Genomic DNA, 14,995 nt, shown 5'->3' on the forward strand with positions numbered 1-14,995 from the left:
AAAATAGCATGAAACAAGGTACACTCACTCATATTTTTAAATGTCTGGATACAACTATTTGAAATGAAATTAACATACTATATTACAGACACAAAATTACAGAAAAAGACATTGGGATTAGTAAAATTATATCTCACATAAATATAAAAATTCCATAAAAATAAATTATGTGCTTAAGTTATTTTTGGTTTAAATTATATATCTAAATAATAAAACAAGATAATTAGAGAAAATTAATTAAAATCTTAGCTTTCTCAGTTTCTAAATTTTAGGTATTAATATTTCAAACTAATGATATTTATAATAAAAATGTTGAGCTATGGTATATTATGATTTTGGCATAGAGAAATGATTTAAAGATATATATTTTTAAATCCATGAAAATATACCAATAATTTATTCATTTATTTTTGGCCTTTTGGGTCATACCTTGCGACACACAGGGGTTGCTCCTCGCTTTGCACTTAGAAATTACTCCTGGCGGTGCTTGGGGGACTATATGGGATGCTGGGCATTGAACCCGGATTGGCTGTTTGCAAGGCTGTACTACCTGCTTTACTATTGCTCCAGCACCAATATGTACCACTATCCTCCCACTGTTCATTGATTTGCTCAAGCGGGCACCAGTAATATCCCCGTTGTGAGACTTGTTGTTACTGTTTTTGGCATATTGAATACGCCATGGGTAGCTTGCCAGGCTTTGACGTGTGGGCTGAATACTCTCAGTAGCTTGCCACGCTCTCCGAGAGGGGCGGAGAAATTGAAGCTGGGTCGGCTGCGTGCAAGGCAAATACCTTACCTGCTATGCTATCGCTCTGGCCCAGCACCAATATACTAAAAATTTAATATACTAATTGGCAATACTAAGCAACATATTTTATACATAAATCTTTACCAAATTTAATCATATTTAGTTATTTATGTTTTTCGAGAAACGGCCGGGGTGCTCCAGCTTACGGGATTCAGGTCCTCAGGAATGACTATTAGCAGTGCTCAGGTGATCATATGCAGAGCTGGAATTGAATCAGGATCTGCTATGTGCAAAATGAGTGTTGTACCAACTGTATTATCTCTGACCCCCCATCACATATATATTTAGACCTATTAATTTCTGTGAAAACGAGACACATGTAAATGTCTTAACTTTTTTAATCTTACTACACACTGAGGTAATCTATTGTATAGCTGTTCCTGTCAAACTGTATTTAAAGTATAACTTTAAAAAGTATTTGCTTCTTTTTCCTTTACCAAAATGAACATTCTTTGCCTGGAATGGTGCTGTCAAACTGCTTTATCTTCAATGCCAAACAGAGTCTGGTGCATCTGACATGCTAAAAGTATATTATAAAAGAGTAAAAACATATTTTAGATCCATTGCCTTATTTCTTTTAGACCCACTGCCTCATGTTTTCGAGACATGGTGCAATAATTTTTTAAACAAAATCTGTTAATGGGTACCTATGCTAAATTGCATGACTCATATTAAATTTCTTCTGCTATTTCCAGCAACTGTTTCTGCACCTGGCATTCTGCGCAGCACTGAGGTTTACCCCTCAGTGTTAAAAAGAATTGATCACTTGATCGCTTTTGCAAAAGGCTCAAGCTGTTAGACCAAAATTACTTTAGGGATGCTATTAGAGCCTAGCAGGTGAAAAACAAAGCTATTTATTTAACACCATTTCTTACTGATAGTTACAGCAACTCTAGGTGTGCACATTAATGAATCAGGCTGCTTAGTCTGTGCCTAAAATGATGAATCTCTATGCATTTTTTTGTGCAATTCACACAAAAGGAATGAGGCTCCAACTAGATGCATAACAACAGAACAATCCATGACATCCATTGGATGGAAGACTCAGTGAAGGGGATCATGATAATAATATTAGAAAACCAACTCAAAGGGCACATCCTATTGATAGAGGGGAGCTGAGTAATGGCTCCGACTGTGACACTTTTCTCAGTAAGCATCATGGAACTACTAGATCAACACAGACCTACACAGTACTTTAGTTTGGGCACTAGCTAAGCAGTTAGAATAAGTTTAGGGGATATAATAACTGTTGAAAAGAAAATTAAAAGCTTCTGTCTGCCCTCTCACTTTTATTCTTATAATGTAAATTATACTACCTGAGATCATGCCCTGTATAGCTCTGATCTCATTTAGTGCCACAAACATTTGCTTTTAAATAAATGATGCTTTCTTGTTATATTAACCAAATGCAGTTTGAGTTAACAATGCAGAATAAAATGTATATGGTCGTAATCTTATTAGGTCCACAATGTGAAGCAAAAATATATCATATCATCCTTTTTCCAAACACACACATACACATACACGCACATACACACACACACACACACACGTAAAAGGCAAGTTTGATACCCAAGGTACTATATCTCCTCAGTCTTGATTTTTAATTCAGCTCTATTATATGCAAATAATAAACTACACTACACTGTCTTCTCGTTGTTCATCGATTTTGCTCGAGCGGGCCCAGTAATGTCTCCATTGGGAGACTTCTTGTTACTGTGTTTGGCATATTGAATACTCTCGGTAACTTGCCAGGCTCTCCAAGAGGGGCGGAGGAATCGAACCCGGCTTGGCCGGGCTGGCTGTTTGCAAGGCAAATGCCCTACCACTGTGCTATCACTCTAGCCAAGTGACATTATTTCAGTTCACTTAAATATATTGATGCTTGCTTTATAGTGTAGCTTGTGAATGAATCTTTTAAATTGTTCCAAGATTTTAATTTAAATATATGTAATTTTACTATCATATAGCAAGGTGTGACTATTTTTATATTCTGTTTAAAGTTGGTGCATCATTTAGAATGTGTAATTTTATGGTTTCTACTTCGTCTCCCAGTCTTGGTATATTTAAAATTGATTTTTTTCACTCATTCCTGTTCCATTTTCCTTCATTTCAACTACAAAAATTCAAATTCTATAAGTGGTCTTATGGCATAATCTTTTATTTTAAAATCCATTTTCCTTCTCTATTTTTCAGGTTGCAATAACACTTACTATTTTCAAGGTGCATAATTTTATGCTCTTTCCAATATGCTGGTAAAACCATTCAAGTAAATTTTTATATTCATGTATTAATTTTTTCTGTTCTATAATTTTTATTTGAGGATTTTATAAAACAAATATACAGTTAAAATAACATCTATAATGCTTATGTGTTAATTTCTAAACATGTCTTTTGTGGCTGTCTCTATTAAATTAATTTCCTCCTGAGTTTGAGCTACATTTTCCTATTCATATGTCAAGTTATTTTGAATGGTATCTAGTGCATTGTGAATGATGCATGGAGAAGACTTTATATTCAGTCAAAATTTTGAGCATAAGATTTTTTTGAAGAAGACATTTTAAATGATTTGAAACAGCATACTCTTTGTAATAGGTATAATTTGAAATATCAGAATCATTTTTTAGTCTAAGTGTAGCTACTTGCATCTTTCCAACATAGATAACGTTAAGAGATTTGCCAGAAATCAGAGTTCAAAGACCTAAAAAAATTTAGGTCTTCCTAAGTGTGACTCTCTGTTCTTGTATTTTACATGCCTAATTTTCTAGTTATTGGAGTTTCTCCAAACTGTAGTTTGACTCTCCATGCTATTTAGACTGAAGATTTTTTTCTTCCAATTAAATATTCCACATAGCAGAGATTATGACTTGATTCCAAACAAAAAAGCATCTAAAACCAGGGCCTTGTCCTGTTGTCCTCCTCCAGTGATATCTCTTCCTTGGTGTCTTTCTGATTTTAGTTGATCTTCAAAATCTTCAGTTAGTGTTAATTGTTGTTTGTTCTTTCTATTATTTTATACAGAATTACTTTTGGAACAATGAATGAAACAGGAAGCTATTATAGAAATAGGTAAGAAATGAATATCATAATATTAAGTAGTTTTTTTTTGAAGGGGGGTGCCCCTAACATTGCTGACTTTTTTTCAGTGTACCATACAGGGCTGAGGATAGGACCTGGGGATAGGTTTCCCATATACAAAGCATGTGCTCAATATGTGGAGCTATATCTTAGCCTCCTAATATGTTTTGGTTTCTTTGGGCCACACCCACCAACAGTGCTCAGGGAAAACATAAGTTTAGAAGTCTTGGGTCATTCTTTTTTTTTTTTTTTTTTGCTTTTTGGGTCACACTTGGCAATGCACAGGGGTTACTCCTGGCTCTTCACTCAGGAATTACTCCTGAAGTTCTCAGGGGACCATATGGGATGCTGGGAATCAAATCCGGGCTGGCCGCGTGCAAGGCAAAGGTCCTGTCTGGTGTACTATCGCTGCAGTCTTGGTCTTGGGTCATTCTTGTGGTTCATGAAGGACCATGTGGTGACCAGGATAAAAAACAAGGCTTTTTCATTCAAATCTTATGCTCTGACATTTTAGCTATCACCCAATTTCTGCCAAGTGTATTTTTAGGGTTAACAACGATCATAGTAAGTATGTGAAGCTTTCAATAAGAAACAGAAATGTTCTGCACAATTATATATTGGTAACTTCAGCAATTACATCAGCATTCCTGGTGTCTGACAAAATGACTTCTGGATTGGTTTAGCAGAGAACTTCTGACCTTTGTATGGGTTTATGTAATTTCTTGTAACTTCTGTTCATGATATATGTTATTCATGGTTACATTATTATGGACATTATGCTTATTACTACTAGTCCCAAATTTTAACCACGATGATGAACAATTGAAAGAGATAATAGTACAAATGAAAGAGAAAATCAGTATGTACTGATAATGGTTGATATTTACTCCTATTCTCTATCTTTTTAACAGATGAAGCCCATATTCAAGACATCTATGGTGAATAAGAAATGTTACATTCTACTATTCACAGATCAGCTGCCTTTGCAGGAAAAAACAATCATTTTATTATGTAAAATAATTTTCCAAATGCTTTTTGTTATTTTCCAATTCCAGAATAAATACTTCAATTGTATTAAGAAAGAATCATCTATAGTTGAGTTTTTTTTAAATTATCAGTTTTAATTTAATTTTTATAGTGCTCTTTTACTATGCACAAAACACATTTCTCAAGATAAATATATCTCTAATATAATTTAAAATTTAACTTTCTAGGAAACTATTTTCAATACAAATTCATTGGATTGGTCTTATAAATTGTTCTGCAATGTGTTAATCTGAAATAACAGATTACTTGGTTGATTACATCTTAAAAATGAACTTAAAAAATTCGCTCTACATATCTATTTATCGATATCTTTATTTATATCTATATCTCCTATATGTCCTCCTATTCTGTTTCAGTAGTCGGTAATGTTCTCAAAATGCACAGGGAGAGCTAGTGATATGAATCAAGGGAATGGAGCACATGGCTGTCATGCAAGAGACTGAATTTAATTCTTGAGCATCACCAGGGCTGACCTGGTGGCCTCAGAGCTAACCTCATGATGATTCAATTAAAAAATTAAAGAACAAAATATTACAAAACCCAAAAAATCTACCAATAAAAAAGGCACCCAGGAAGATTGACCTCTTGCTCATTCTAGCTATAAAAACTTTTGTTTAGTTATTTCAGGGCCACAAATGGCTGTGCTCAGAGCTTACCCTGACTCTTTGCTCAGGGTTCACTTCTGAAAGTGCTTAAGGAGCCATCTGAGGTGCTGAGGATCAAACCTGGGTCAAAAACATACAAGAAAATGACTTGCCTGCTATGCTATATCTTTGATGACTATGAAGACGTTAGGATTAGGTTTATTTTTGCTTCAAAGTATAAAGAATAAAAGTAATATTTCAAATAGTATATCTTTTTCCAGTAATAGCCAAGTCTGGAAGAATGGAAAAGATTAGGGCAAAGTTCTTTTGTCAGGAAGTGAAGAATTTCTCAGAAGCAACCCATAAGATTCATACTGTCATAGCACCAGTGGGAAATAGGAAACTTATGGCTGCTCATAGGCCAAATATTGATAAAGGAAGGTAGGATTGGCAAAAATTCCTCAGCTAGGAGGCATACTACTCCCTAAGAGTCTGTGAAAACTTTTGAGATCTATTTTTTTTTTAATTCAGTTGTCAGAATGATGGATAAAAAGCTGAACTTGAATTGTGGAGGGCAAGCATAGTAAACATGATTCTAATAGATGAAAGTCAGATTTATTGAAGAGTTTCTGCTACAAGGTCTCACTGAGAGCACTCATTGAGGCAAAAATAATATAGCCCCTGGTATCGGCACATTATTGCCTGAATAAAGTTGTACTTATGATGTTAAGTTAAAAACCAAGCTTGGTTGTGGGCAAAAATCTGTCTAGAGAATTTTATGCTTTTTTTCCCCTTAAATTACTTTATGTTTTTAAAACTCTGAAACCACAAAAGAGATGCATGTATAAAATTTTAAATATTTAATGGAAGACATTATATATGTGTATACATACACACACACACACATATATACATATCTGTCACTGTCCTCCCTTTGTTCATTGAGTTGCTTGAGCGGACCCAGTAACGTCTCCATTGTGAGACTTGTTGATACACACACACACACACACACACACACACACATATATGTATATATATACCTTTAGTTTGGTGTTACCTTGTACAATGTGCTATACTGCTCCAATAAATATCGGTGATGATAACAATGTCATTTGTGAGAGGCTTGAACTTAGTCTGAGTAGGGAAAACAAATATCTGGCAATTCTTATAGGTTGTTTGATGGCTAATGATATGGGTGAGGCCATGTAAGTAAGGGAGAAGCTGTGAGAGGTCAAGCAGTTCCCTACTATTTCAACCAATAGTCTGGTAGAGCAATGCCAAGATCAAGTTTACAGTGAGAAGAAAATTACAAGCAGTTTTCTGTCTGTTTGCAAGGTATTACCTTTTGTTGGAACCCAGGAGGAATGCATGCAATTCAGTTGAAAGTTACCTCTGAGAGAACTCTAGCTCATTAAGGGATCAATCATTCTGAGAAGCCACTATAATACTTTAACACATAAAAACGACACCCCTTATCAAAGTATTGCCCACTGATGCCATGGCATGAATAGTTACCATGGTAACCCTGAAAGTGCCAAATATGGTGAGAACCTCAGATTTTCTGTATCTGGGAGACTGGGAGGGAACTAAAAGGTCAATAGTCTTGGAAGCATAAAAAGAGGCAAAACAAGACAGGTTTGGTGTTCTCCTTTGTACCTTAGTCCGTGCTCCCTGGAGGGTATTTGTTCCTTTCTCTTTTCTATAAACACTTTGTTTAATCCCCAGCAGGGTGTGAGCTTCCTTTCCTTGCCTCTCCTACCTTTTAAAATAAATGGTTCCCCTTAATTATTTCCTGCTCACCCTGAAATCCCTTTTGGGGAGAGAGAAGAAGCAAGAACCTGTTGTGCTGTTCATGCCCATATGTATGCCAGCCCGCTCATGCTTTATCAATTGTAATTGACAAAGTATTACTCAGACTTTTTGAAGTTAGCGTTATTCAAAAGCTTTTCATGGGACTGAACTTTGATTTACTATATTTTGCAGGATAGAACTTTGATGTTTTTAAAATCTAAAATCCTGATCAAAGGTAACTCAAAAGTAATACACTCACTTTTTATTAAAAAACGTTCATAAAAGTAGAATGCAACTGATTTAAAGGCAGATTTAACTAAAGTAGAATTTACACTGGGTTGATTTAGGGTTAGCTAAAACAGTAATGGGAAATGTTTCAATATTCAATTAAATACTATATAACTGTTAGGATACAAACTATTTTTATAGGCAGTATAAAAATGTGGTAGTTGGAAAGGTACATATAAAAAGCTATTAAAACGTTTAATACATTTGCTAAGCTGGTATTGTAACTGAAAAGGTCTTATTCCACTGCTGCCCAAGACATATCAAAAGACAAACATGATGTCAGGCCAAAGAAGCTTTATGGCAATAAGATTGCATGAATGGCCCCTAAGCAATCATCTAGCCTGTACCATCACAAAATGATGCTTTTATAAAAATAGAGACCTGGGGTCATTGGTGGTGGAAAATGTATACTGGTGGAGGGACGGTAGCTCGATCATTGTATGACTGAAACTCAAACATGAAAGTTTTGTAACTGTAGCTCATGGTGATTCAATTTTTAAAAAAGAAGCAAAGAGCTTAAAAGAATCAAAAATAAAAATAGAGATCAGGGATGCTATTAAAAATGGTTGGTTGCAGACTAATTGGCACCAGAATGAATAAGAAAATTTACTTTGAGATGGTCAGCTGTGGAATACTCTTATTATCTGCAAACTAGGCTTTGGTGGTGCAGGGTGGGTTGGGGGAGGCAAGGACATTCATTGTCCTTGTCTAGAGAAGTGTGCTGTTCTTAGTTTCAGGGGGGCTGGCTTCATTAATATAATTTCTCATAATTTGATTAATTCTATTCTGTTAAAACTGTAGCACTGTGGCACTGTCCTCCCATTGTTCATCCATTGTGAGACTTGTTACTGTTTTTGGCATATTGAATATGCCACAGGGAGCTTGCCAGGCTCTGCCATGTGGGTAGCTTGCAGGGCTCTCCGAGAGGGGCGGAGGAATCAAACCTCTGTCGGCTGCGTGCAAGGCAAACGTGCAAGGCAAATGTGCAAGGCAAACACTCTACCGGTTGTGCTATTGCTCTAGCCCGTTTGTTAAAACTGTTCCTGAAAAAAGACAGTCAGGTTCAATCCATCACTTAATAAATTACTATTTCCTATTACATGAAATTAAAAAAATCCACAATTATTAATTTGAACACCATCTGAATTAAGCACATTCCCATACTTTCATGTTCTATTGTTCTATCCACTTACCTTATGATAATGATAGCAGCTATATCTTTGATAAGTATATGCTGAAAAGCATTTATATTAATATATTTAATAAAGCACCTAAGTTTTTTAGTTGTTAAAATCACATTTATATAACTTTGTGCTTACCTAGACTGATTATGCACAATTTGTTGCTTAATAACAGCTTTTTGAGGATGATAATGATAAATTACTTTTGCAAGTATAGTAAAGATTCTCATGTGACCCGAAAAAACTTGCTATATAATAAATAAAAAAATCCAGATTCATATGCAGAATCAAACATGTTTTTAAATAACTTGAAAGAAAATAAAATTAATCCAGAAAACTCTTATTTCTGCAAAGTTTTAATATGAATATTACTGCTCTCTAGTTCTTACACTATGAATTTAGAGAAGGTAATGTAATTTAAAATTATTAGACCAAAGGTAGCATATGAATAAGTTGGGGAACAAAAGTATGCTCCTAATAATATATCATTGCTAAAGTTGACTTCATGAGTATGGTTTTGAAGGCTGGGAAAAGATATTTATTGAAATATAGGGATTTTTTTTTCAATAACTAAATTTTATTGCACGAAGAAGACCTATTCTATTTATCTCTTCCAAAAAGAAGGCAGAATTTAAATGTGTATCCCTTGCTATATTGTGCCTTCCTTGGTAACATCACTCAATGACCTTACTTGTTCTTCTCTCCAGAGATATCCCTTAAGTTCAACTTTTTAAGATACCATCTGAAGCCATGTGGATGAGTTATTCGGTGCTGCTTAGTCTCTCTATATAAGACACATACATGTTATCATTGAAATTCTTTTTGTTTTTCTTTTTAACCTGTCATGTGCTTATTTACTTGTTCAAAATTTTAAAACCCAGAGGTGTTAGCACCCTAATGAATATTTTAATGAACTAAATTTTCATTGTAATAGAAGGGCAATTTTTTCTTTTTTGGTCAGGTGTGTATTTTTCAAGAATAAATGGAAAAGTTTTAAAATAAATATTTGATTCCTTGTATTTCATTTTTGGCAAGAATTCATACATAGATCTTCTTCCACATACAATGATGTTATAAAGTAACAAACCCATTGCCAGTAAAAAATAATGAAGGTCAAACAAGGATATAAAACACCTAGCATAGGGTCAGATAGATAGTACAGAGATAGATAGTACAGAGTTAAGGCACTTGCCTCAAATGTGGCTGATCCCAGTTCAATCCACAGTACCACAGGGTTGCCGAGTACCATGAGGAATTAGTAATTAGTACTGATCAGTGTGGTCCCTATGCCCAAATGCACACCCCTGCCCACCCCATACGAAAAAAAAAAAACAGAAAACAGAAGAGCATAATTTAATATAGCTTATCTTAAACATGTTCAGCATTCTTTGCCCACAGAGAAAAATCATCCAAGACAAATTCTGTCTTGTAATGTAGTGGGGATATCAAAAGTATTATAAATTCCAGTACTTAAACAAAAGTGGTTTAAAAATTAAGAAATGAAATGTTAATATCACTTTTAATGTATAGAATTCTGTATCAAAAGCAAAAAAGCAAATTCCCTTACTCAAAATCCATTATATGCTTTCTAGTGAGTGCATATTGCTTTGAACACCAGAGTAGTGTTGAAAAACACTGAAGGACAAGCCATCATAAGATGGAAACTTAAATTGGCCTAAAGGACTGAAGAAGAGCAAACTTATCTAGACACTGCCCTTGTCTCTATCTTAATCCCAAACGATTAAGGCACTGACTGTGTCTTTCTTCCCCCACTAAAAGACTAGAAATTAACAGTCTGCCTTATTTTTTCCTTCACCAAAAGCCTAAGTCTTACTTGGTATAGGTTTGCAAACTGAACTTCAGCAGACTAAATCAGCTCACCAGGGAGTCTTCAAGCTCATTCTGGTACCCACTGGTTGCATACTTCTTGTTGTTGTTATTGTTTGGGGGCCACACGTAGTGGTGCTCATGGCTTGCTCTTGGCTCTGCACTTAGGGATCATGCCTGGTAGTCTTAGAGGACCATAGGCAGTGCTGGGGATCTAACTCGGGTCAGCCATGTGCACGGAAAGTGCTCTATCCACTCTATTAATCTCTCCCACCCTAGCAAGCCACACTATTGAAAACCTTCCTCTTTCTTCTATTCTACAAAATCCTTTTGGTGATGGGAAAATATGGTTAGTTGGTGGACATGGATCCAGTATCTTTGAATCTGCCAGCTTATTGCCAATAAAGTTCTCTGGACCAGTCACCAATGTATCTCTCAACTGTTTAGCTCTCCAGCAGCAGCAAAGATGGGATTTCAAGGATACATCACTTTATTCTATAATGTCATTTTCATATTATTTTACAATTTAATATTATCCTTGGCCTGGAGCGATAGCACAGTGGGTAGGGCATTTGCCTTGCATGCAACTGACCTGGGTTTGATTCCTCCGCCCCTTTCGGAGAGCCCAGTAAGCTACCGAGAGTATCTCGCCCGCAGAGTGAAGCCTGGCAACCTACCTGTGATGTATTCAATATGCCAAAATCAGTAACAACAAGTCTCACAATTTGTTGTAAAACATTACTGGTGCCCGCTCGAGCAAATTGATGAACAATGGGAGGACAATATTGTCCTTTAAAGAATGAATGTGGGGCAGGAGAGATAGTATAGCAAGGAAGGTACTTGCCTTGCATCAAGTCAACCTGGGTTCAATCCCCAGCATCTCAAACGTTCCCCCCTATTTCCCAAAAGTAAACTCTGAATGCAGTTAGAGTAAGTCCTGAGAACCACTGGATATGGCCTGAAAACTAAATAAACAAAAAATATGCATGTAGAATAATGTCTTTTATAAATATAAGCAAAGTTAAAAAATAAACTTTGTGAAAACAGAGATAAACAAATGGGACTATCTTAAACTAAGAAGCTTCTGCCCCTCAAAAGATACAGTGACCAAAATACAAAGACAATCTACAGAATCGGAAAGGATATTCACCCAATACCCATCCGATAAAGGGTTGATATCAAGGATATACAAGGCACTTGTCAAACACCACAAGAAAAAAATGGGGTGATGAAATGAACAGAAACTTTCTCAAAGAAGAAATCTGAATGGCTAAAAGGCACATGAGAAAATGTTCCACATCACTAATCAGCAGGGAGATGCAGATCAAATGAACAATGAGACATCATTTCATACCACAGAGACTGGCCCACATCCAAAAGAACAAAAGCAACTGGTGTTGGCTCAGATGTGGGGGGAAAGGGACTCTTCTTCACTGCTGATGGGAATGCTGACTGGTTCAGACCTTTTGGAAAACAGTATGGATGATCCTCAAAAAAAAAATTAGAAATTGAGCTTCCATTTGATCTAGCAATACCACTCCTGGGATTATATCCTGGAAAGGCAAAAAAGTAGAGTCGAAATAACATCTGCACTTGTGTGTTCATTGCTGCACTGTTTACAATAGCTAAAATGTGGAAAAAACCTGAGTGCCCTAGAACAGATAACTGGTTAAAGAAACTTGGTACATCTACACAATGTAATACTGTGCAGCTTTTAGAATAGATGAAGTCATGAAAATTGCATACAAGTGGTTCTACATGGAAAGTATTATGCTAACTATCATGAGTCAGAAAGAGAGGGACAAACGTAGAAAGATTTCACTCATCTGTGGAATATAAAGTAACAGAATGGGAGACTAACACCCAGGAATAGTTGAGATAAGTACCAAGAGGTTTGCTCCATGGCTTGGAAACCAGCAGTGCATGCTTGGGGAGAAGGCAGCTTAGATAGAGAAGAGAACACCAAGTAAAGGGAACAGCAAATTCAGGATGGTAGATGCTTGCTGAAAGTAGACTATAGATTGAACATGATGGCCTCTCAATACCTTTATTGCAAACCACAACACCCTAAAGGAAAAAGAGAACAAAAGGGAATGCCCCTTCACAGAGGTGGGGCGGTGGTGGGGGGTGATGGGAGGGTTACTGGGATCATTGGTGGTGTAGAATGGGCACTGGCGGAGGGATGGATACTTGAGGTAAGGCACTTGTCTAGTATGTGACCACCCCTGGTTTGAATCCTTGATATCGCATATGGTTCCCTGAGCACTCCTGAGCATAGAGTCAGGAAGAAGGCCTGAGTTTCACTAAGTTTGACCCCAAAATAAAATATATGTTTGGACCAGAGTGGTAGTGCAAAATGTAAGGTACTTTGCATGCAGACAACTTGTGTTCAGTCCATGGCACCCCGTATGAGTGATCCCTGAGCATATATATGTACATATATTATATAAAATATAAAACATATATGTAAAACATATGACATCTAAAGCATAATAAACACATACACACATATATTTTAGGGCCACATCCAGCAGAGTTCAGGACTTACTACTGGCTCTTTGCTAAGGCATCACTCCAGGTGGAGCACTTTGGGGACCATATTGGGTACTGGGGATTGAACCCAGGTTGATCATGTGCAAGACAAGTGCCCTACTTGCAATACAATCACTCCAGTCTTATACATATATGTGTGTATGTGTTTGTGTGTGTGTGTGTGTGTGTGTGTGTGTGTGTGTATGTGTGTTTCCCTACTGGAACCGCTCAGACTGCATCCTCTCCCTCTTTCTCTTCCAAAAGAAGAGAAGAACAATCATCTTGGTAAAATGTAGTTGCAAAAGCAATACCTAGAACCAGATACCTGCTCAGGGAAGGATGCCTTCGCTCCTCCTTGTGGTTCTGGGTGCTCTACATGATCAGAGAAACTTCTCTAGTATTGAACTAAAGAAATAATCCCTGAAAGTACAGACTTATTCATATACATTTTTGATTAATTTTGTAATTTACCAGTGAATAAAATAAAAGGCAATAGTTATATTCATACTGTAAAATTTCTGAACAACAGATATGTTCTAAAGATATCTAAGGATAAAATATATCTAAAATTAAAATATCTAGAGATAGCAAGGTGTAAGGTGATTAACTAGTTCTTTATAATTTCATGTATCTTTGAAGATATCTTGTTTTACTATATGACCTGAAGATTTAATTTTTTTCCATTGTGATGTTTGAGAGCAAACATAGAGCCTCAATTGTGTATAGGCATGTGTTCTATCATGTCTAAGGTATGTTATAGTGCTTTAATTTAATTATTCAATATTAGAAGATACTAGGGAAGTTCTTGTCTATATATCAAAGATTGTCATACTAAAAAGTCTTTTTCATTATTTCCAAAAATATGCAAAGCTTTAGAAAAGAAACTGTTACTTTGAATCTTTTGTAAGGCAAGCATACCTGTACCTTTCCTAAAAATTACTACTCTGGTGTCTACATAACGATACCAAACCAAAAATCTTTCCTCATTCAGTTATTTGATTCTCAAACAGAAACCTTCCTAAAGCAACCTAGCATCACTTTTTTTATACCTTGTAAGTATTTTATTTTATTTATTTATTTTTTAATTTTTATTAGTAAAACACCATGAGGTACAGTTGTAGGCTTACAAATTTTTGTGATTGGGTTTCAGTATACAATGATTGAGTACCCATCCCTCCACCAGTGCCCTTTCTCCACTACCACTGGTCCCAGTATCCATCCCACCCCCCAACCCCCCATCTCACCCTACGTCTGTGGCAGGGCATTCCCTTTTGTTCTCTCTCTCCTTTTGGGTGCTGTGGTTTGCAAAAGAGGCATTGAGTGGCAATCATGTTCGGTCTATAGTCTACTTTCAGCATGCTTCTCTCATCCTTGGAGGATCCTCCCAATACCCTTTATTTGGTGCTCCCTTCTCTATCTGAGCTGTCTTTTCCCCTAGCATGTGCGGGTGGCCTCCAAGTCATGGAGTAAACCTCCTGGTACTTATCTTGACTATTCTTGGGTGTTAGTCTCCTATTTTGTTACTTTATGTTCCCCAGATGAATGCAATCTTTCTGTCTGTCCCTTTCTTTCTGACACATTTTACTTAGCATGATACTTTCCATTAGTACCACTTGTTTGTAAATTTCATGACTTCATCTTTTCTAACAGCTACATAGTACTCCACTGTGTAGATGTACCAAAGTTTCTTTAACCAGTCATCTGTCATCTGCTCTCAGGCACTCAGGTTTTTTCCATATTCTAGCTATTGTAAACAGTGCTGCAATGAACAAACAAATGCAGATGTCACTTCGACTATACATTTTTGCCTCTCTGGGCTATATTCCCAGGAGTGGTATTGTTGGGTCAAATGAGAG

At 36.2% G+C, this 14,995-nt stretch overlaps 1 protein-coding gene and 1 non-coding gene across 2 annotated transcripts in view; both read right to left on the minus strand.

Annotated features, from left to right (window-relative positions):
- Positions 1–14,995, minus strand: part of EPHA6 (EPH receptor A6) — a 984,716-nt gene that overhangs the window by 450,231 nt on the left and 519,490 nt on the right.
- LOC130045848 (small nucleolar RNA U3) lies at positions 13,363–13,575 on the minus strand. The gene has a single exon (XR_008795619.1). It is a non-coding gene; the product is annotated as a small nucleolar RNA U3 (small nucleolar RNA).

The sequence above is a fragment of the Sorex fumeus genome, unplaced genomic scaffold (assembly GCF_029834395.1).
Source record: "Sorex fumeus unplaced genomic scaffold, SorFum_2.1 ptg000129l, whole genome shotgun sequence".
NCBI lineage: Eukaryota > Metazoa > Chordata > Mammalia > Eulipotyphla > Soricidae > Sorex > Sorex fumeus.